This window comes from Helianthus annuus, chromosome 17 (assembly GCF_002127325.2).
Source record: "Helianthus annuus cultivar XRQ/B chromosome 17, HanXRQr2.0-SUNRISE, whole genome shotgun sequence".
In the NCBI taxonomy this organism is placed as follows: Eukaryota; Viridiplantae; Streptophyta; class Magnoliopsida; order Asterales; family Asteraceae; genus Helianthus; species Helianthus annuus.
Window position 1 is genome coordinate 157,393,332 of NC_035449.2, and position 22,267 is coordinate 157,415,598.

The following is a 22,267-nucleotide window of genomic DNA, read 5'->3' on the forward strand; positions in this document are numbered from 1 at the left end:
AACTCACGCGCCTCTTTTCTTCCCTTCAATTTCCATCATTTAATCTTAGCCCTTGATTAACTAAATGGATTGTCAAGATCACTTCCTAGCTTTCTTAGCCAAATAAACTTCCTATTGTATCTCCACCCTACATGTATATGCAGAATTTAATCACAATATAGCTTTAACACATCAATCCTTAAAACATTATCAATGTAAATAACACTGTCTTAACATTGTGTTTTATCAGTTTCTAGTTTCTTCACATTGTGTTTTATCATAGTATTGTGTTTACTACACTTGAAGTTGGATAATGGATGTGTTTCATAGTCGTGTGTTTTAGTGGTAAAATACAATGTGACGAACCAGATGAAATATGAATTGAATGTGCTTTAGAAAAAGATGATGAATTGAGAATGAAATGATAAACATTGTATCAATCGTGCTTATATTTCAATTCGAATTTTGTTATCTAAATCCACGATTCTACCTATTTTTGTATGAAAGAGGGTTTCCTATAATTGGTTTTAGAGATAGAGGGAAAATCGCGAGATTGTAGGGGCATATGAAAGAGGGTTTTCTATAATTGGTTTTTAGAGAGAGAGAGAGAGAGGGAAAATCGCGAGATTGTAGGGGCGTGTGTTATTTATGACAATTATTTGATTGATTTAAAACACGTAAAATGTCCAGACTACCCCTAACCTATTATGACAATTAATTAATGACACACAAATATTACAAAAATGTCACTGACTTGATCTCAATCATTAAACACACTCATTGGATGACCCAGATCGCTTCCTACACTTTGTAGGAAAAACACACTTTGCGCAGAAATCTTCCTCTAATAAATTAATATAATGGCTTTTTTTAAGTTTTTCCTTATTTTATTTTATTTTATTTTATTTTTTCCTTTTAATAAAACTATATATATATATAGGGGATGGTTCAAATGAAAACCACTTTTATTGTGAAAACTCGAAAACTAACTAAAAAAAGCCTAAAAAACACAACAATTTTTTTGTACAAAAAAACTTTTTTTCAAAAAAAAAAAAAAAAAAAAAATTGTAGTACAATTTTTTTATATATAAAAAATGGCGAAAATTGGTAAGCAAAAAAAATGGTATGTTTTTTTGGCTTTTTAATTAGTTTTCGAGTTTTCACAATAACTAGTGTTTTTCATTTAAACCTTCCCCTATATATATAGGGGTAATTTTGTAAGACCCTCACTATTATTTGAACGATTTTCATATATTTTACAACAATAAAAATGTAAATATGATTACGTATACTTAGAAAAATCACGGGTAAATTAAAACTTTTACAAATTGAAGGAAAATACAAATGAATGTAAATGAATTCATCCTTTTAGAAGAACGACTACGCCACATGCGGAAGCTTTTTTTTCATGTGTTCGGTTCTTGTACAGCGCTTGATCTTCATCCAGGTAATCCTGATATTCACCTATAATCAAAACCAACTCAAAATTTGGTTTTGATGGTAAAATAACAACCTGTGGCGGGGCGCGACAACATTAGTCTTCACCGTCACGGGGCGCGACGGCTTGTTTTCGAAAGAAGGTTTGTCCCTGCTGCTGCATTTCTTGCCGAGCTAGATTTTCAACAACTTTCAACTTGAAACACTCATAACTTTTGATTTACAAACCCGCTTTACGTGATTTTTTTCCTACGCGTTCGAAATTTAATTCTCCATCTTATGGAGTTAAAACTTGATATTAAACTACTTCAAAAATTCAGATTTCAAGCTCTTGGCTTGAAATTCCTTTTTAACACTTTTGTCCCGTTTCACGATTCATTAATGAAACGCCCTTACACGTAATAACTTAAAAACGACGCAGCGGAAATAGCCTCAAAAATTTCTTTCTCTATTAGACACATATCTTACATGAAGGCTCAACTACGGAATGACAAACGTTAACTAAAAGAAATATACAACATTCACTTTCAATTAACACTTTAAGGCGTTACATAATTAAAGCTATATGACCGTTCTTTTCCGTACAATCCTTGCTCTCGACTCGATCTATGTCCGCTTCTCTTCGTTTTTGGTAGAAGAAATCCGTGTAGTACCTGTGGACATCACATACAACTTAACCATTAGTCGTTAACAACATCATACAACATTATTCTCAGGTAATTTAATATCAAATATCATTCAACAATATAAACTTTGACTCATTCAACTATCCTCTCGTATTTTCTCATTTCGAGTTCGACTTCGATACCTCATGAACCCGATGTTATTTTACCTACATTACATTTCAACTTCAAGGAACACCATTAACAAACGTCAATGCCCAAACATAATGAAACCATTCCTTCATACATTTATAACAACTCGCATTTATATATGTATACTAATTCCTATGTGCATTCATAGCATATTACATCCATACATGCATACATTCATAAATCATACATGTACACAAACATATACATATACACATATAAATATACATACACATTCGTACAGGCACACATACATACGTAGAAGCTCTTACATACCACTTACATTCCCATATAATTTTACTAACATATCCTAGACACAAACATCCATATAAATAAGTCCCATACGTACAAACTTACGTGCATGTTCATTTCTATTCATGCTTACCTATGGATTCCGTCACTAACATTTAGGTAGATCTATACACATACATATCTCCAAACTTAATTCTTTCCCACACATACTTTGAGTGAACATTCTTGCTCATGAGTGAACATTTCAACTGTTGTGTGAACATTCTTGCTGATGAGTGAACGTTCCAACTGTTGAGTGAACATTCTTGCTGACGAGTGAACGTTTCAACTGTTGAGTGAACATTCTTGCTGACAAATGAACGTTTCAACTATTTAGTGAATATTCTTGCTGACGAGTGAACGTTCCAACTGTTGAGTGAACATTCTTGCTGATGAGTGAACGTTCCAACTGTTGAGTGAACATTCTTGTTGAAACGAACTAGAAAAACAAGATTTGCCGGCTAACTGGCTCTCGTGGGGCGCGACATCTGTCGCGTTGCGCGAAGGTGAAACTGAATTGCTGTCGCGTAGCGCAACAACCCTATTTCATGTAACACCTCGAAATTTTGTGTCCAATAATGTATTGACACGTGTCTTGAGTTATACGTGGCATTTAATATTAAATAAAGGACTAAAGTTGACAAACCTTGAAAGTATGTAAATTCGAGGGTTATAAATGTCAAACAAGGGTAAATATACTGTACAGTAACCCTAAACGATGCACGTACCTTCAAACGAATAAATCATGGATCGTACGGAAGCAAAACGCGGAAGAAAGTGAGAGATTACGAGCTACAAGGAGTTAACTGTGTCAGCATGTTTAATTATACCTCTGAGTGACCCTTTGACGTACCCGAGGCTTTGTAACAGTAAAATACGCTCACTAGAATGTACTATATAAATTCCGCTAAGTTCCGTTTTAAAACGAGAAAGTTATGATCAAATTCGTATGAGAAGGGTTAAAAGCGTCAACAATGAAAGTTAAAGCTTTCCGAATAATTAACAAACTAACCGGGGACTTAACAATGCGGGTAAATAACACGAGGCCCTTAGTTGTAAATAATCAGGGGCCAAATCGCAAAGATACCCCTTCAAACCCGAAAGGTCAGGTTATTAATTACCGAAGATTTCGTAATTAATTACCAAGATTTTGGCAATGATTATAAAAGATTCAAAAATCTTGAAAAATAAACCTAACGCGGGCCGCGTAAAGGTTACACATAAGTTAACGCGGGCCGCGAGCCTTCTGCAATTACGCGTTCTGTTATGAGAACTCAGGCGACCCGCGTACATGTCTGCCTGATCTTCCATGCGGGCCGCGTGAACCATACAGATGCAGAAAGTATGGGCAGATTCAATGATTTGGCTTGTAGACGAACTTGTGAGCAATCAATGAGGCATGGGTGCCCTCTACCTGACCCCTAGCACCTTAGGACACCTGCTGAACAACCATACTCACTTGTAGCCTGAGTTGTAATGATCTAGAGGTCATTTTTTCACTATAAATAGGCCTACATTGTGCATAATTTCATCACACCTCAAAACACATCTTCTGCTCATTCCTGAAGCTCCCAAGTGTTCTTCTATAATTCTAAGTCGTGCTCTAAGTCTCTGTAAGTATGCCAAACCTTCTATGGCCTTGTTTTTGCTTAGTTTAGCTTAAAAGTCAATCCGTCGTAACTAACGATTGACTTTGCGATAAATCACGAATGGTCCAGTGAATTGTCGAATCAAAAGTAGTTATGTGTTGGTATTTATGTGGGTAATAAACCTCTAAAAGGGTTCCCCCTGATCACCACTCTAACTAGTTCAAATGTCGAGTCAAACGTATACTTAAAAAGTCAACAGAAAGCCATTTTTTGCGATTCTTGCATAATCTGTAATATAGATGATATGAAACCTGTTTGAACACTTATAAAACATGATATTAAGTATATAAACTTGTCTAAGCTCGTTTGATTCGGCCATTTGCTATATTGACCCGGTTCGGAGCCGAATGTCGCAAAAGTTTGACTTTTGCTTTGACTTCAGTTCTGACCCGTTTTAGTGCAATGTAGATATGCCTTAGGACTCTCTAGGACCAGGTCACGTGATGGTATCACCATCTGTGACCGGTTCGTTGTTTGTCCGAGTCTTTTACGCCTTTCCGTTAATTGCTTAAAAGTTGACCGTAACGCCCTTTTCAAAATAAAACGAGTATTTCGGACACGTGAAGGGACCATAACCTTGCTTATTAAATTCTAATCATGTCCCTAAAGTTTCACGCCAATCCGAGGTCTAGAATAGGAGATTATGCTAAATAGCGCAATTAAAATAAAACTTTTGTAATAAACGGCGCGATTAGCATAACGCCTACCTAAACCAAGATTTCGTCACCAAAACTTTTACTCACTGTTGTAAATTAATATTTTGGGATTTTTAAAGATTTTTAATCATTTTTAACCTGCTTATAACCTACGGTTATGGCTACGGTTCGGTAAATACCGAATATGCCCTTTTCGGCCAAAACTTGAGTTCTATAAAGTCTTTTGACCCGATTCCAGTTGCTACTGATTTTAAATAATAAATAAAGTATTTTAGACTTTATAAACTGATCGGGAAACTCAGATTTCCTGTAGAACTCTAAAACCTTTTTAAAGTCCTTAAAATGACCGGAAAACCCCTACGGGGCGTATAATAAACTTAAACTCGTTACGGGCATCGCGGAAGGTATCCTACTGATACCACAACCTCCTTAAGGCATATTGACTTGGGAAACAAGTGTAGGACTCTTACGGTTACCCGTTGCGCCTTTCGCGCGCACGGTTCGGCTTATGTAACTAGTTTACATAAATTAGCCGATACGGGTCAAACCATATTATTTTGACCCCAAAATCCAGAGTGTGAATATTAAACCCATATAAAACAAGTCTTCGAACTTGTTGGGTCAGAATCACATTCCATTCTCGGTTTTCGCCTTTCACGCGATTAAACCGTATCTATCCCTTGAAACTGACCGGTCTAGGCTACGGCTAATATAAAGACCCGTTGGGATTCTAATAGGTTATTTTAAAACCTTCGTTCCAGAACAGGAGCCCCAGTAAAAGATATCTGTGATTTAATCAGTTAAGGACAATACTTGCAAAGGTAAATACTTTTAACTTATTTTCCGTATTACGGGCTTGGGTTACGGTATATATAAAATACCGCTTGATCGAGCATCAAATCTTCCATCATTTGGTGGTTAATTGAATAATTTGATCGGCTCGTTTAAACAGTCTTGTTACTTAAAAGCCTTTGGGGGGTTAATGACCATGTCCCGGATATCCTAGGCATCATTTTACGAAATGGCCACGACCTCGACATCCGGGTGTAGGCGTACACCCGGCATTATGTCTATATTATTAAAAGACGTAACCATTGGTTTACCCACCTCGGTTTTACGCAATGTGGTGTGTCTATTGATCTTTAACCCGGACTAGATCCGGGCTACTGAACGCAAAGAAGGAACATGTAATTCGTTCACAAGATTATAATATTAAATAATTCTCCCAAGTTATAAAAGAGTTTGTGCCTTGTGCATTCAAATCAATTTTAATAAACATTTTCAAAAGTGTCGGTTGAATGTATTTACCAGTGTAAACTGACGTATTTTCCCAAAAAAGATTAAGTGCAGGTACTACACGTAATCGGCTGGCTATAGCTCCTTAGCATCTTAAGAAGTCTCGCAAGCTTTGATGCCTTGTCTGTTGAACACTATTTTTATCATTTTGATCCCCCTGTGGATACCATTCGACTATTGTGATACATTCGATATTACAATCAATGGTTGAATTATATTTATCTTTATGCTTCCGCTGTGCATTCATATAATTGTGTGGTTTGACTATATTGTTGCCAACTACATCACGGTAATCCCCCACCGGGCCCACCGGTGATACACGTGGAAATCGGGGTGTGACAGGTTGGTATCAGAGCCAACATTGAGTGAATTAAACACTATCCTAATGTGTTTAATCTCAGTGACACAATTGCAGGTACTTGAGTCTAGACAAGAATATAGGACAAATTCGAATTGTTATTCCAAGTTTGTCTTTTTCTTTTATTATTGTTATTTAAAGTTTTTAAAAGCAGGAAATATGGCACCTGTAATTTTCCGAGGAAGAGGAAGAGGAAGAAGAGGCAGAGGAGAGATCGTTACACACAACGATCACGAAGCTGGACCTTCAAATACGCGAGCTCCTTCGACCACAAGGAGTGAAGAACCGCAAAGACGGAGAAACCTTTTCGAACCTGCGAGGCATTCTACCTCGCACAGCTCGACGCCATCGTACCGTCACTCGTTCGGGCCAGATTCCGAGAATGATCCCAATAACCCTCAACCCTCCTACATACCTCTGCAACGTTCGGTATCGCACCGAAATTTTGACGATCCTACTCCATACTTCAGAGGTCAGTTTAACCCAGCTGACTACATTCAGGAGCCTGCAGGCTTTGTTCCGTTAGGACCACAGGATCACTTCTCCGAAGACCACATGGATGAGGACACTGATCTAATTGAACCTGCTCATGGTATGCCCACCCATCCTATCGAGATCTCCGATGGGTCTTCTTTTCATGGGACACCTTATCAAGGCCCAGATAGCTTCCAAGCGTTGTTCGACCGACATGAGTGGTACTATACACCATCTCATCAGACATCACAACACCAGCCGCAACATCCGCAAGATCTGTAACGCCCTGCGTATTTGTACTTTCCATTTATAGCTTGTCTTGCTCGTGTTTCTAATTTTGAAAGCTTTGTATCATTGTACTCGTTCCTTCTTGTAATCGCTGTAAATCTGAGACTTCGATCGTAATGAAATTCTATTTTTTTATATGCTTATACGTATTGCAATACTTGGGTTATACGTTACCAATCTCGAATGCATACGCGCAACCAATACTCGACATACTGATACTCATAACTTATACGTACTTGTTAGCTATTAAATGCGTGGTTAAATAATAATAATAAATCTAGTAATAATATAATAATAATAATTCTAATAATAATATCATAGTAATATAATAATAATAATAATAATAATAATAATAATAATTTAATAGTAATAATAAAATATTAATAATAATATGTTAAACATCAACATTACGTTGATGTTATGTTGATGTTGTTATGCTTATTTTACTACAAAAAAAATTCACTAAAAGTAAGTTATGGCTGATAACAGCCTACTACGGCCGCAAATATATGTATACATATATTTATTTATTTTTCTAATGTATAAACCATTTAACACATAATGTTGATTGCTAGTCTTATAATTTAATTGATCATATCTAAGATGTCAACAAAGAAAAAAAAAAGGGGAAAGTTAGTGGCTGTTAAACAGCCCTCTCGGCAGCAACTATATGGTGATTTATTATTTTTTTTATTAGCTTAACACCCATCTACCCATATTAAATGCCAACCCAACTTAACCCTAATCCTTCCCCCTATAAATACAAGTTAATCTCAGCCTCCTTACCACTTTACAAACTCTAATCTCACTCTCAAAACTCTCTCAAACTCCCTAAATTCGTAGCTGAAAGTGCAGGTTCGGACAGAAGTACCAAGCTCCACTAAAGTGAGCATAACTCACTCAATACTTGTCCGATTTAGTCCATTCTTTTTCCTATGTGCTTGGATTGAACTTGGCTTCGATTCCATGGGTTTTTCACAGTAAATAAGTCCCTGGAACTCCGGCAAAAAGGCTCCAAAGTTCACTGTTCATTTCTGATTTCATCTATTCTTTACTAAACTTGTTCAACTTGAGTCTAACTCATCTCAAACCTATGTCCTTATGCTTATAACCACTTCTATGGTTAGTTAGGCTTAAAAACAAGGTTGAGACATACAAAATCTGAGGTTAATCCTCTAATACTTTCTGTTTTGTTTAGGGTTTTTGACCCACAAGAGGTGTTCAAGCTTCAAGCTTGATAAAGGTGTGATTGTGGACTAACTTGGGTTGTCCAACATAAAATCCCCACATCCCTTGATGATTTCTCATTGTGTAAATGTTTCTTATTCTTGTAATTGATATTAGTTCATGACCCTCCTTGTATGTTCTTACATCAAGTGTAGTGGTGAACCATAAGAGGTACCTAAATGGAAGCTTGTTCTTCCTACCTCCTACATGAATTCTATGACACAATAGAGGTACCTAAATGAAGATTCATCTTCTACCTCATGCTTGATTATTAGACTAAATGATACATATAATACTTATACATATATTTACTATTCGAACTCTTGATGATGGACTTGTGTTCATTCGTCAAGGTATTAGAATACATCATCTAAAACACAAGACTTGTTACGATTCTAATGAGTATACTACTCATGAAAACATTAACCCTTGAGGTTTCATAGTGTCAAGAACAAGTACTTAATGTTGAAGGATGATTACTTTCGAATATATACATTCTTGTGTTTTAACTTCCTAAAATCTCTAAATCCTCCGAATGCCCAAACTCACGCACCTATGTTTCCTTGTGTAGAAGGACTTGGTGTTCCAACTTCCTAATCAACCAACTCACTCGCGGATTCAAGTAGAAGACTTGCAAAACCGTGAGTATACTCGCAACCCCCTTTTTATGTTTACCACTTTTTGGGGTGTAACATGTTACATTATTAAAACTACACTTGAACTTATTCTTTATGCAATGCACAAAACAATCCTTATACATGAATACTATGTTGTGATACTTGATGCTTACGTGGACCATACTTATGTGATATGTTTTAGTCATTAGCTCTCACGAGCCTCCCTTCGACATGTATAGCGCTATAGGAGTAACGCACCGCCCCCTTTAAACTTGGGTCATGTTGAATTAACTAAACTTTCTTGCGTAAACAGAGGATTGGCTAGAAATATTGCATGCCATGTTAGGTTGATCTCGTATAAACTAAGTTGCCATGTGGATTCGTTTTTAAACTTTTACACTTATACTTATACTTATGCTTAAACTTGTATACTCGCCTTTGCTTTTGCATTGAATTTTATTTTAACATGTTACAGGTTGATGATGATGATGCCATGAAAATGAAGTAGCAATGATGCCTAGATACACATATAGACGTTAGGTTTAAATGTTGTATCAAATTTTGATTATGTTGCTACGAATTTCTTTTGAACTTGTTATTTGGATTTCCTTGTATGTTTGACTATTTATCTATGAAATGAAATCGGTTTATTAAATATTGTCACAAATAGCGTTATGATGTCTCTAGCAATCTTCACACTTCGTCTCATCCCGATGTTTCCGCCATTGGTTGGGGTGTGACAGATTGGTATCAGAGCCATAACTATAGGGAATTAGGAAAATTGCTATGCTTTTGCCCTAGCCTATAGTTTTAGGAACTTTGTCTCTTATTTGTTGTTTAAAACTTTTGTACTCTACCATGCATGCTTCCTAGCTACACTCCTTGTTATTAAACTTATGCGCCTTTCCTAAGGCTAACACGAATACACTTATGTTATTTTATACTCTTGTAACATCAACGAGACAACTTTACCAAAATAGGCGTGAAACCCACAATTTGGTAAACGACTCTCACTCTACCTTTAATCTATTTTTGCACGAAATTTCACCATTAAGCTAGGAGTGACATCCACAACTTAATGGTAATTTCCATTTCAACTCTAGTGGACCCTTGTCAAAGTGTCAAAATTTTATTTTGGCCGACAAGTACCAACCACATTTAGGGTACGAAATCGTCAAGTTAGGGGTGAAACCCGCATCTTGTCGATTAAGTCCCATTCCTTGATTTTTATTCTCGCCAAAGTCCCGAATGTTCCAATCATTTAGAGATGTGTAGTAACCGGAAGGGTAAGATACCGTTAATCGCTTCTCGACGAGAGTATCTTACTTATAGGCCAAAGCACAATATCTCTAAATCGAAAGGACTTTCGACCCACTTTGGAATTGTCGACGTTTCTCTACCCGAAACAATCCTATGTTTTATTGAGCCTCTCTTTTATGTATCTCAATTTATATGTGATTTTATACTTGAACGTTCATTCATTTCGAAATGTCGTTTTAATCATTTCGCACGTTACCGCAATCACAAACAATAATAATTCTCGTGAACAAACTAAATTTATACCCTCTTTACGCAACTTATGTGTTATACTTGTTGAATGCATGTGGAAACTTATGCTCTATGTGAACTTTACTTGATACATGAACATTTACTTGCTTTTACATACACAAACCTTATTTTCAACTAATGATCAAGTCTCATCCTTTCCTTCTCTTTTTTTTCAATCTTTTAGATGTCGTTTAGCTCCTCCAAGAGACGCAAGTCAAAGAAGGGTTCGACTTCCACCGCCATGTCTCAAAAAGATTGCATGAAATTTATGGCCAAGCAATTTGCTAAAGTCCTACCCGACATCGTTAGCAAGATTCAAACCGATTCACCGCATGGCTCTGTTGACTCAAAGGCAGACAAACCTAAACCGACCTTCCAGTTTAAGCAATTCATGGCTTGTAAACCCTTAGAATTTACTGGCAAGAATGGCGCTACCGCCATGATGAATTGGTTTGATGCCATCGAGCTTACCTTCTTGCAAAGTGGTTGCCCTGACGAACTAAGAACCTTGAATGCAACTGGGGTGTTTCGTGAAAAGGCACTCGAGTGGTGGACGACCGAACGTAACAAAAGAGGAAACGAGGTCGCACATGCTATGCCTTGGGACGATCTCAAACAGCTTATGAAAGACCACTTCTGTCCTCCTCATGAACTCCAAAAATTGGAGAATGAATTTTGGAACCTTACTCAGAAGGGGAGTGACATGGATGGCCTGATTACGCGCTTCAAACAACTCAGTGTTCTTTGTCCTGGACAAGTCGAGACCGTTCCCAAAACCGTAGCCAAATTCGTCCGTTGTGTTGCACCTTCCCTGACAAACCACCTTGCCTCTGCTAATCCCCAAACCATTGAAGATGCTTTTCGTATAGCCACGGAACTTAACAACAACTGCGTTATCCATGGAACCTATGATAAAGTTTCAACGAAGAATGCACGCCAAGCTACAACTGAAACTACCACTGTTGAGCCCTCACCCTCCCAATCGTCCAAGAAAAACCAAGGCAAGAAGCGGAAGGCTTCGAGCCAAAATTGTGCGGTCGTCACTCCGCCAAACCCTCAACCCTTACAAGCCTTAGCCGCCGTTGCACCCGCAAACACCGAACCACCAAAACAAGGTTATGTTGGAACTCATCCCAAATGCACCACCTGTCTGTTCCATCATCCTGCCAACGTACCCTGTCGCAAATGTGCCAACTGTCAGAGGTATGGTCATTTTGCTAACCGATGCCGAAACTTCCCGCAAGCTTCAAATGCCCCTGTGCGAGCATGCTACAAGTGCGGCGACCTCAATCATCTCGCCAATGTTTGTCCCCAACGCTATCAACCTCAACAACAGCAGCAACTACAGCAACCGCAACAACCACCACATCAGCAACAACAAGCTCAGCAACCTGCTAGAGGCCGAGCTTTTGTCATCACCGCTGCTCAGGCCCAAAACGCAAACGACGTCATTACCGGTACGTTTCTTGTGAACCATATTTACGCTTCTTGTCTATTTGATACTGGCGCCGATAAGAGTTTTGTGTCGCTAGAATTCGAGCAATTGCTTAAGTGTAAACGCTCTAAGTTGCCAAAATCTTTCGCTGTCGAAGTCGTTAATGGTAAATCCGTCACTGTTGATTCCGTTCTTCCCAATTGTTCCTTGATTCTCAACGATCATACGTTTTCGATCAACCTTATACCTATGCAAATGGGTAGCTTTGACATCATAGTAGGCATGGACTGGCTTAGGCGAGTTCGTGCTGAAGTTGTTTGTTCTGAAAAGTTTATCCGCCTTCCTCTTCCAAACGGTGATTCTCTACACGTCTATGGTGAGAAACCTTCTCAAGGTCTCAAGCTTATGTCGTGTATCCAAGCGAACAAATTCTTACGCAAGGGTACCTTCGCTTTTCTTGCCCACATTGTGGAAAAGAAGGACAAAGGCCCAAGTATAAGCGATGTCCCTGTCGTACGTGATTTTCCTGATGTATTTCCCGACGATCTTCCTGGTCCGCCTCCTGCTCGTTCGGTCGACTTTCGAATCGATTTAGTGCCTGGCGCTACGCCCGTCGCTAAATCCCCCTATCGTCTAGCACCCTCTGAGATGCAAGAGCTCTCGAGTCAAGTTCAAGAGCTTCTTGACAAAGGCTTTATACGCCCTAGTACTTCTCCTTGGGGCGCTCCCGTTTTGTTTGTCAAAAAGAAAGATGGATCATTTCGTATGTGTATTGACTATCGTGAGCTCAACAAGCTTACCATAAAAAACCGATACCCTCTTCCTCGCATTGATGACCTCTTCGATCAATTGCAAGGCGCGACCTGCTTTTCAAAGATCGATCTTCGTTCTGGGTATCATCAACTTCGAGTACTCGAAGAAGATGTACCTAAAACCGCTTTCCGTACACGTTATGGTCATTACGAGTTCGTGGTCATGCCCTTTGGTTTGACCAACGCACCTGCTGTTTTCATGGATTTAATGAACCGCGTGTGCAAAGCATACTTGGACCGTTTTGTGATCGTCTTCATCGACGATATTCTCATCTATTCCAAGACGCAAGAAGAGCATAAGCGACACTTGCACCTTATCCTTGAACTCCTTCGTGCTGAACATCTATATGCCAAATTCTCCAAGTGTGAATTTTGGCTAAAAGAGGTTCAATTCCTTGGTCATACTGTCAACGAACTTGGAATTCACGTTGACCCCGCAAAAATCGAAGCTGTGAAAAATTGGATCACACCTAAATCTCCGTCTGAAATTCGCTCGTTTCTTGGTCTTGCTGGTTACTATCGTCGTTTCATCTCCAACTTTTCAAAATCGCTGTTCCTTTGACCTCCTTGACTCAAAAAGAGAGACCTTTTGTTTGGGGTCCCGAACAAGAGGAATCTTTTCAAACGCTCAAGGACATGCTTTGCAATGCTCCTATCCTAACGCTTCCTGATGGTAACGATGATTTTGTCGTGTATTGTGACGCTTCAAACCTTGGCCTTGGTTGTGTCCTTATGCAACGTGACAAGGTTATCGCTTACGCATCGAGACAACTCAAAATTCATGAGAAAAACTATACTACCCACGACCTTGAACTTGGTGCAGTCGTTTTTGCATTGAAGATTTGGCGACACTACCTTTATGGTACTAAATGTGTGATCTTCACCGACCATAAGAGCCTTCAACACATCTTCAACCAAAAGGAACTAAACATGCGTCAACGTCGCTGGGTAGAATTGTTGAACGACTATGATTGCGAAATCAAATACCACCCAGGTAAAGCGAATGTAGTAGCCGACGCTCTTAGTCGTAAAACTCATGTCAAGAGTATCCGTTGTTTCCAACTCGTCCACGATCTTCAAAATCGCATACGTAACGCTCAGTATACATCCGTTAATGAGGGTAACCTCTACAACGAGATGCAATGTGGTGCTGAAAATAGTCTCGTGTCCAAATCTGATGGCATTTTATACTATCTCAATCGCATCTGGATTCCCAACCGTGATGATCTTCGCAAATTCCTGATGAAGGAGGCCCATAACACGAAGTATTCTATTCACCCTGGTGCCGACAAGATGTACCATGATATGCGTACATCCTATTGGTGGCCTGGAATGAAGAAGGATATAGCCACCTTCGTCTCAAAATGTCTCACTTGTTCCAAAGTGAAAGCTGAACATCAACGTCCCTCTGGCTTACTCAAACAACCAAGAATTCCTATCTGGAAATGGGAGAGCATTGCCATGGATTTTATCACTAAGCTTCCTCGCACTACTGCTGGTCATGACAGCATTTGGGTAATCGTTGATCGATTGACCAAGTCAGCTCACTTCCTCCCTATTCGTGAAGATTTAAAAGTCGAGAAATTGGCTAAGGTCTACATGAAGGAGATAATCTGTCGTCATGGTATTCCCATTGACATCATTTCTGATCGTGATGCTCGTTTTACGTCTCGTCTCTGGCAAACTTTTCAATCTGCTATGGGTACTAAACTCAACCTTAGCACTGCCTTCCATCCTCAAACTGACGGTCAAACCGAGCGTACTATCCAAACCTTAGAGGATATGCTTCGTTCATGCGTAATAGATTTTGGTGGCAACTGGGATTCACACTTGCCTTTGGTCGAATTCTCGTACAATAACAGTTATCACGCGAGTATTCAAATGGCACCTTTCGAAGCATTGTATGGTCGCAAGTGTCGTTCGCCTATTTGTTGGCACGAGATTGGTCAAACCCAAATCACCGGTCCCGAGCTTATACAAGAGACGACGGACAAGATTTTACAGGTTCGAGACAACTTATTGAAAGCCAGGAGCCGACAAAAGAGTTACGCTGACAAGGGACGCAAACCTATGGAATTCGAGACAGGTGACTTCGTGCTTCTCAAGGTATCCCCTTGGAAGGGCGTGGTTCGATTTGGAAAGAAAGGGAAACTCGCACTTCGCTACGTTGGTCCTTTCAAAGTTCTCGAGAGGATTGGCGAGGTTGCGTATAGACTGGACCTGCCCGAAGAACTCAGCAATGTACACCCTGTCTTCCACGTGTCCAACTTAAAGAAATGTCTAGCTGACGAAGGACTCCACGTTCCTCTCGAAGACTTACAAGTCAACGAAACACTTCACTTTGTGGAAAAACCGGTCGAAATCATGGACCGAGGAGCTAAGCAATTGAGGCGCAGTCGAATTCCTATTGTCAAGGTTCGATGGGAAGGAAAACGTGGCGCTGAATTTACTTGGGAACTCGAGAATGATATGAAGGCGAAGTATCCACATCTTTTCCCTAGCTCTTCCTCAATTTCGGGACGAAATTCTCTAAAGGAGGGGAGACTGTAACGCCCTGCGTATTTGTACTTTCCATTTATAGCTTGTCTTGCTCGTGTTTCTAATTTTGAAAGCTTTGTATCATTGTACTCGTTCCTTCTTGTAATCGCTGTAAATCTGAGACTTCGATCGTAATGAAATTCTATTTTTTTATATGCTTATACGTATTGCAATACTTGGGTTATACGTTACCAATCTCGAATGCATACGCGCAACCAATACTCGACATACTGATACTCATAACTTATACGTACTTGTTAGCTATTAAATGCGTGGTTAAATAATAATAATAAATCTAGTAATAATATAATAATAATAATTCTAATAATAATATCATAGTAATATAATAATAATAATAATAATAATAATAATAATAATAATAATAATAATAATAATAATAATAATAATAATAATAGTAATAATAAAATATTAATAATAATATGTTAAACATCAACATTACGTTGATGTTATGTTGATGTTGTTATGCTTATTTTACTACAAAAAAAATTCACTAAAAGTAAGTTATGGCTGATAACAGCCTACTACGGCCGCAAATATATGTATACATATATTTATTTATTTTTCTAATGTATAAACCATTTAACACATAATGTTGATTGCTAGTCTTATAATTTAATTGATCATATCTAAGATGTCAACAAAGAAAAAAAAAGGGGAAAGTTAGTGGCTGTTAAACAGCCCTCTCGGCAGCAACTATATGGTGATTTATTATTTTTTTATTAGCTTAACACCCATCTACCCATATTAAATGCCAACCCAACTTAACCCTAATCCTTCCCCCTATAAATACAAGTTAATCTCAGCCTCCTTACCACTTTACAAACTCTAATCTCACTCTCAAAACTCTCTCAAACTCCCTAAATTCGTAGCTGAAAGTGCAGGTTCGGACAGAAGTACCAAGCTCCACTAAAGTGAGCATAACTCACTCAATACTTGTCCGATTTAGTCCATTCTTTTTCCTATGTGCTTGGATTGAACTTGGCTTCGATTCCATGGGTTTTTCACAGTAAATAAGTCCCTGGAACTCCGGCAAAAAGGCTCCAAAGTTCACTGTTCATTTCTGATTTCATCTATTCTTTACTAAACTTGTTCAACTTGAGTCTAACTCATCTCAAACCTATGTCCTTATGCTTATAACCACTTCTATGGTTAGTTAGGCTTAAAAACAAGGTTGAGACATACAAAATCAGAGGTTAATCCTCAAATACTTTCTGTTTTGTTTAGGGTTTTTGACCCACAAGAGGTGTTCAAGCTTCAAGCTTGATAAAGGTGTGATTGTGGACTAACTTGGGTTGTCCAACATAAAATCCCCACATCCCTTGATGATTTCTCATTGTGTAAATGTTTCTTATTCTTGTAATTGATATTAGTTCATGACCCTCCTTGTATGTTCTTACATCAAGTGTAGTGGTGAACCATAAGAGGTACCTAAATGGAAGCTTGTTCTTCCTACCTCCTACATGAATTCTATGACACAATAGAGGTACCTAAATGAAGATTCATCTTCTACCTCATGCTTGATTATTAGACTAAATGATACACATAATACTTATACATATATTTACTATTCGAACTCTTGATGATGGACTTGTGTTCATTCGTCAAGGTATTAGAATACATCATCTAAAACACAAGACTTGTTACGATTCTAATGAGTATACTACTCATGAAAACATTAACCCTTGAGGTTTCATAGTGTCAAGAACAAGTACTTAATGTTGAAGGATGATTACTTTCGAATATATACATTCTTGTGTTTTAACTTCCTAAAATCTCTAAATCCTCCGAATGCCCAAACTCACGCACCTATGTTTCCTTGTGTAGAAGGACTTGGTGTTCCAACTTCCTAATCAACCAACTCACTCGCGGATTCAAGTAGAAGACTTGCAAAACCGTGAGTATACTCGCAACCCCCCTTTTTATGTTTACCACTTTTTGGGGTGTAACATGTTACATTATTAAAACTACACTTGAACTTATTCTTTATGCAATGCACAAAACAATCCTTATACATGAATACTATGTTGTGATACTTGATGCTTACGTGGACCATACTTATGTGATATGTTTTAGTCATTAGCTCTCACGAGCCTCCCTTCGACATGTATAGCGCTATAGGAGTAACGCACCGCCCCCTTTAAACTTGGGTCATGTTGAATTAACTAAACTTTCTTGCGTAAACAGAGGATTGGCTAGAAATATTGCATGCCATGTTAGGTTGATCTCGTATAAACTAAGTTGCCATGTGGATTCGTTTTTAAACTTTTACACTTATACTTATACTTATGCTTAAACTTGTATACTCGCCTTTGCTTTTGCATTGAATTTTATTTTAACATGTTACAGGTTGATGATGATGATGCCATGAAAATGAAGTAGCAATGATGCCTAGATACATATATAGACGTTAGGTTTAAATGTTGTATCAAATTTTGATTATGTTGCTACGAATTTCTTTTGAACTTGTTATTTGGATTTCCTTGTATGTTTGACTATTTATCTATGAAATGAAATCGGTTTATTAAATATTGTCACAAATAGCGTTATGATGTCTCTAGCAATCTTCACACTTCGTCTCATCCCGATGTTTCCGCCATTGGTTGGGGTGTGACAAGATCCCTCCGAGGATCCACGCTTCGTGGCAGTTACGCCACCACCTCCGCCACCGGTACAGCCAGTAATGCCTGATCCGCCAAGGCGTAGGAGGACAAATGCCCGTATGTCCACACGAGGAGGGGATTTCCACTTCAGCACCCCTCGACACTCTAGTAGTAGCCACTACCTGTCACTACCAGAAGAAGGACCTGCAAGTCCAGCACAGGAGGCGAACTCCGCACTAGTTGCACCGTCTTCGCCACCATTTGGGTATAACCACCCAATACCTGCGTACACGGGCCCAACGGCATACAACCCGTTCGAACCGTCGTCGCACGCACATTACAATTACAACTATGAACGCGACCCATATGTGGTAGCGGCTAGGTATAATGCCCGCTATCTAGACGGAGCTTTTGAAAACATGGGAATACCGGACTACTCAGCTCATGGGTATCCAACACCTCCTAGACCTCCAGTTCCTCAACCGGCGCCACAACCACGTTTTTCCCCACCTGAACAAGAAGAAATACTCCACCGTTTGAGCCGTGTGGAAAGAGACTTCGAGGAAGAACGTAAGAGCCACCAAGGATTCCTCAAGGGCTTCGCAAACCTACTGAAGGGCAAGAAGAAGAAACGAGACCCTTAGTCTCCTTATGGATTGTTGTACTTACACTTTAGTCCCTGCGTGGACATTTATCGTATTTCAGTCCCTACGTGGACTTATCTTTTAGTCCCTGCGCGGACATCTATCTTGTATTAGTCCCTGCGTGGACCTGTCTTTTATTAAACCTCTATGTAGGTATGTACTTGTTTAAAAGTCCCGTTTAGGGCAGCGTGTAATCGTATTGAAGTTTTGGGATGTTACGTTATGAATTTCATTTTGTTATTACTATATAAGAAATAGATCAAAATCATTCCTTTTAATTTGATCTGCCTAAATAAAGAATCTTAAGAGTGAAACCTAGCCAGGTGTCTTTTAAGATCCGGCCAAGATGGTAAGACCTAATTAAAAGATTCAGATTCCCAGTTAACCTCTGTAAGCATGTTAACAATCATGGCAGATGTGATTTGTTAAAATCGCACATGTCATTCTTATACAAGAATCCTTTAAAGGATTCCAAAGCCCAAATCAATGATATAATAAATCATGGGTTAAATCACCAATAAAGGTGATCACTTGTTAAACATCCATTAGCGATGTAGTGCCTGCGGGCCAACCTTATCAAACATCCATTAGTGATGTAGTGCCTACGAGCCATAATTGTTGTCATAATAAGGCAAAAGACAGTGGTGGTCTATGACTCCCTGTCAGAAAGGGTAAAAGAACCACGGTTCAAACCTTCATACCTTGATTCTCTGTAATCTCGGCTAATATTATAATAACATCCTCGAGACTAGACTTTTATGCTACTAACAATATTAATTGTGATTAGGATAAGTATGTTCAAATCCTAAATATAAAGTGAGTAACAAATTAACCAGATATGGTCTTCGTTACCATGGTTAATGAATTGCCATAAAAGACAATTCTATAATAAACTCCTAAATAAAATTTTCATTATCTTCTGCAGCAGATACAAGCTACTCTGGCGAATCCTAATGGAGAAAATAGTCATACAAGTGAAGATGATTATGATAATGCCCAAGTACATTTAACGGGCGCTCAATTAAAGGCTCTAGTCGACAACGCTGTTCAAGCAGCTCTAGATCGACAATATACCGAATCTCGAAGCAGAACCGTTTCCAAACCACCATCAAAAGCCGAAGACACACTCAAAATCCCACAGCAAACCATTATCCAAACCCCTCTCCATACCCAAAAAAAACGACGACAATCACTCGTCAAATGAAAACAGTGTTCGTCGTGAAAGAGAGTATACTGATGCATCCGGTGCCAAGGGCTGCACCTACAAGTACTTTGTGTCTTGTAAACCCCGAGACTTCACAGGGGAGAAAGGTGCCGTCGATTGTATGACGTGGCTGGATGAGATGGACACTGTGGTGGACATCAGTGGCTGTGCGGAAAGGGACGTAGTGAAGTTTGTGTCGCAATCGTTTAAGGGCGAGGCCCTGGCTTGGTGGAGGGCGTTGGTTCAAGCCTCGGGAAAGACTGTGCTTTACAGCATGACATGGGAGGAATTCATTACTCTCATCAAAGAAAATTACTGCCCTCAGCATGAGGTGGAGAAGATAGAGTCCGATTTTGTATCATTAGTGATGACAAACCTGGACTGCCAAGCCTACTTGACGAGCTTCAACACGATGTCTCACCTGGTTCCATATCTAGTAACCCCGAAGCCAAGGAGAATTGCTCGTTTTATCGGGGGGTTAGAACCCACGATAAAGGCAAGTGTGAAGGCCTCTCGGCCAACGACCTTCAGGTCTGTAACTGACCTCTCTTTGTCCCTCACAATGGACGCGGTCCGACTGAGATCGCTGAGGAACAAAGAGGCCGAGAAGAGGAAGCGTGTGGACGATACCTCACGAAGGTCGGGAAAGAAGCACCGTGGGAACGGTGATGGCAAGAGAGGGACAGAGTCGAGGAAAGATGGGCAACAATCCGGAGAGAAGCCCAAGTGCAAAAACTGCCAGAAATTCCACTTTGGGAAATGTAGGCTTGGGTCGAACTCACAGTCCCAGTCGAAGTCGCATACTTGTGGACTGTGCAAGTCCAAGGACCACACGACTGTGGACTGTAAGAAGATTAAAGATGCGACCTGCTATAACTGCAACGAGAAGGGGCACATTAAGAGCAACTGCCCCAAATTTGCCAAGAAGACGGAAGAAACCAAGAAGAACAATGCTAGAGTCTTCAAAATGGATGTGAAGGAAGCTTTGCAAGACGACAACGTAATCACAGGTACTTTTCTCGTGAATAATGTCTTTGCAAGAGTACTTTTCGATTCAGGCGCTGATAAATCCTTCGTAGACCAAAAATTTTGCAAGCTGTTGAATATGCCTGTCAAAACCCTAAATGTGAAATACGAGGTAGAGCTAGCAGACGGCACGGTAGAAACCGTCTCCACTATATTAGATGGATGTATGATATCCATTAAGAACCATTCTTTTCCTCTATCTCTACTTCCCTTTAATCTGGCTGGTTTTGACATCGTTCTGGGTATGGACTGGTTATCGCACAACCAGGCCCAGATCGTCTGCAACAGAAAACAAATAGTGCTAAAGACCCCGACTGGTGAATCGCTCACCATTCGAGGGGATACGCAGTATGGATTGCCCGAGAATGTAACTATGCTCAAGGCTTCAAGATGCTTAAAAAGAGGCTGTGTCATCTACATGGCACAGGTGATAATTGAAGAGCCCAAACCAATGATAGAGGACATTCCTGTCATTTCGGAGTATCCAGAAGTTTTCCCCGAAGATCTACCTGGGTTGCCACCAGATAGGCATGTGGAATTTAGAATAGATATCATCCCTGGAGCAGCTCCTATTGCTAGAGCACCCTACAGGCTAGCACCGACTGAAATGAAGGAATTGAGGACCCAGCTGGATGAACTGTTAGCAAAAGGTTTCATCAAGCCTAGTTCATCTCCCTGGGGAGCACCTGTCCTTTTTGTTAAGAAGAAGGAGGGATCGATGCGTCTATGCATCGATTATCGTGAACTTAATAAGGTCACGATAAAGAATAGATACCCATTGCCAAGGATCGACGATTTGTTCGATCAGATGCAAGGGGCTAGCTATTTCTCAAAGATCGACTTGAGGTCGGGCTACCATCAGCTGAAGGTCAGAGATGAAGACGTACATAAAACAGCATTTAGGACTCGATACGGTCACTACGAGTTCCTAGTGATGCCTTTTGGGCTCACAAATGCACCGGCTGCGTTCATGGATCTCATGAATCGCGTCTGCAAGCCGTACTTGGACAAATTCGTCATCGTATTCATCGACGACATTCTTATCTATTCAAAGAATAAAGCTGACCATGAGAAACTCTTACGATGCATTCTCAAATTGCTGCATCGCGAGAAACTCTATGCCAAATTCTCTAAATGCGAATTCTGGCTACGAGAAGTCCAGTTTCTTGGACATGTCGTAAGCGAGCGTGGTATCCAGGTGGTTCCCGCTAAGGTAGTGGCGGTCATGAATTGGCAAGAGCCAAAGACGCCTACAGAGATCCGTAGTTTCCTGGGGTTGGCAGGATAGTACAGAAGATTCATTGAAAATTTCTCAAGGACTGCTGCACCCTTAACTTCTCTAACCAAGAAAAAGA